Below are 2,880 nucleotides of genomic sequence, written 5' to 3' on the forward strand. Positions count from 1 at the left end.
TGTCAGGTGCAGGCGGCACAGGATGGCTTCCCAGGGACGAGGAGAGAGTCCCTGAAACTTTTCGCTCTGCATCTTGGTAGTAGCAGTTTCCCTCACTCCTCATCCCTGTTGCAGCCCCAAAGAGAAAACTCACCAAGCGGGGAACATGCCCTGACCCCACAGAGCTGGATGGGGGCACAGTATGATATTGAGGAGGTGGTGAGGGGGACACATTTGGATTAAAGAACATCTACTTTGCAACACAAGGCTGAGGGATTAGCCTGCAGGGAAAACCATGAGCCAGCAGTTTGCAGCAAAGCTGGCAGGCTGCAGGGATGTTGATCCCCAGGATCATGTTCCCGAGGGAGACACCCCTCCAGGCCAGGCTGGCTCTCAATGGCTAGTTCGGGGTTGGGGGATTAAGATCAAACCATGACGAATGTGTACACACACACACTCACATGCGTGCACACACATGCATCCACCCATACACTTGTTTTCTCTCTCTTCTCTGTACTGGCTCCTGTGCCCGAATCTCAAGGCTGCCTCTTCCACTGGAAAGTCTCTCGGGAGCCTGGGTCGCTCCTTCCTTGGAAGGCCCATGCTAGCCACAGCCTACTCAGCGAGACCAGGGACGTGGATGGGGAGAGCACACGGTCCAGCTCTCCATACACCTCGGACTTTGCACTGACCCACATCCTTCATCTCAGATCGCTGCCGGTCCTCCTTGCATCTTTTCTGCCTCTGCCTTTCATCACCTCACTTCCTTCCCCAGGTCTGAGTCTCTTCCCTTTTCCTCCAATCCTTCCCTTCCTCTAATTCCTCCAATCCTTCCATTCCTCTAATCCCTCCAAGCCTTCCATTCCTCTAATTCCTCCAATCCTTCCATTCCTCTAATTCCTCCAAGCCTTCCATTCCTCTAATTCCTCCAAGCCTTCCATTCCTCTAATTCCTCCAAGCCTTCCATTCCTCTAATTCCTCCACTCCTTTCTCTACCTCCCTCTTGAACAAGACCCTCGACATCTGTCTTCCTTTTCCTTTCCCTTTCTTCTATTTCTCCTTTCTCCTCTGGCTTTCTCTTGCCATCTTTCTCATCATATTACTCCTTTTGACAGATACTTACTGGCCGCCTCTCATGCACAAGGCTCCCTGACAACGGCCGCTGGGCATGGGCCATAATAATATATAAAATACTGTCTCTATTCAAATCATGGTTGTGATCTAGGAGAGGAAAATGAGGCGTAGGCACGTGATTACAATATAGAGTCACGCGTGCTATTACCACACAAATGGCCCAAAGTGCTCAGCTATTAGTTGGGAGAGAAAAGTCCATTCTGGGTAGAGTGCCAGGGAGGCTCCCCTGGGAGGGCAGCCCTGTTACTGCCCTTGGGGAAGCGCTGGATTTGGTCCTGTAGAGATGTGGGGGGGCACCAAACAGATGAGTGTGTGCAAGTGTGTGATTGTGTGCATGTATGATCATTTGTACAAATGCATGCATGTGCGTGTACATGTGTGATTGTGCATGCGTGCATGTGTGATTATGTGAGTGCATGTGTGCAATTATGTGACTGCATGTGTGTGATTGTGTGTGAGTGTGTTTGTGTGAGTGTATGACTGTGAGTGCATGTGAGTGTGTGTGTGTGATTGTGTATGTGCATGTGTGTGTGTGAGGGAGGCTGAGGACAACCAGAGCAGGCTGGAGAGCAGGGTAGGAAGCCCTGGCAGCAGCCTGTGTGCAATCACCTTATTCACCACTGGCGCCTGGACTAAGTAGGTGATGCTGTAGAGGAAAGGAAAGACCGAGTTTGGGAAATGCCTCTCTTTCCTGCTGCCTTTGTTTTTGCCGACTGTCTGTTTCTTTCTGAGTGGATCAGAGCCTTTCTGCAGTGGCCGCCTCAGGGCCCGCTCCGTGGAGGCAGAGATCTGATGAGGGTCATGATAGGAACCAAAGTACTTCCTCTCTCCTTGGATCTCAGAGGCACCGAATGCGGGGACCCCGGGGGCTGACTTCACAGCCAGCGTATGAGACCTTGCTCATCCAGAGCCCGCTGCGTCTCTGCCAGCTCCACAGTGACCCTGCTGCCCAGACCCACACGTCAGCCTCAGGGCCCCAACCCTGAGGGGCCGTTGTGACTGCCCACCCCCCTGGCCTCCTCCTGTCCCCACCGTCCTGGTGCACCCCCAACACCAGAGCTTGGGGTAGAGTTGGGAGGGCCCAGGAGGGGAAACCCAGCACCTCTCTAAGGACCTGATTATTTCCAAAGACTGTGCTAATTTTCTGATATGATCCTCACATCTCTGTGAGGCACTAAACCCTCATTACTTTTCCTGACCGATGCATTCTAATTAGATCAACACTTAAAAAAAATTCACAATAGCCACAGGATGGCTTTCCATCTCATTAACTCCTCACTTATTATTTTCATGAAAATTACTGATAAAAATGTGCATCTCCATTTGGTGAGGCCTCACAGCCTCCTCGGCGCCTATCTTGCATCTCTCCCGTCACCCGGGCTGCGCAGCGTCGCCATGGTAACCCACAATAATAGAAACTAATAAATTACAAACGAGATGCTCGTTGAGCAATTATTGTCCTCTTTTATGCAAGTTTCTTGCTAATTTTGATCATAAGGGAAAGTACAATAAGACTCTGAAGGAATGAGTCTATTTCAAGAGAATATTAGCAAGCAGAAGTCTGGGCGCTGTTTTCAGATCTGTAATAAAGTGATTTGGTGATTTCAAGCAATGGGAAGAGGAAATAAACTTCTTGCCTCATGCCCCGTGCACGGTTGTGTCCCACAGAGACCCCACTGGGGTGGCTGGATGCGATACTTGTCAAAATGTGCAAGGCATGCTGGCCTGTCCCTTCTCCTGCCTCTACCAACTTAGATTGTATGTATT

General features: G+C 50.6%; 1 protein-coding gene across 3 annotated transcripts in view; it reads right to left on the bottom strand.

Moving 5' to 3' along the window:
• Positions 1–2,880, bottom strand: part of PKNOX2 (PBX/knotted 1 homeobox 2) — a 295,550-nt gene that overhangs the window by 32,825 nt on the left and 259,845 nt on the right. The gene's annotated exons all lie outside the window — the stretch shown is intronic.

The sequence above is a fragment of the Myotis davidii genome, unplaced genomic scaffold (assembly GCF_000327345.1).
Source record: "Myotis davidii unplaced genomic scaffold, ASM32734v1 scaffold148, whole genome shotgun sequence".
NCBI lineage: Eukaryota > Metazoa > Chordata > Mammalia > Chiroptera > Vespertilionidae > Myotis > Myotis davidii.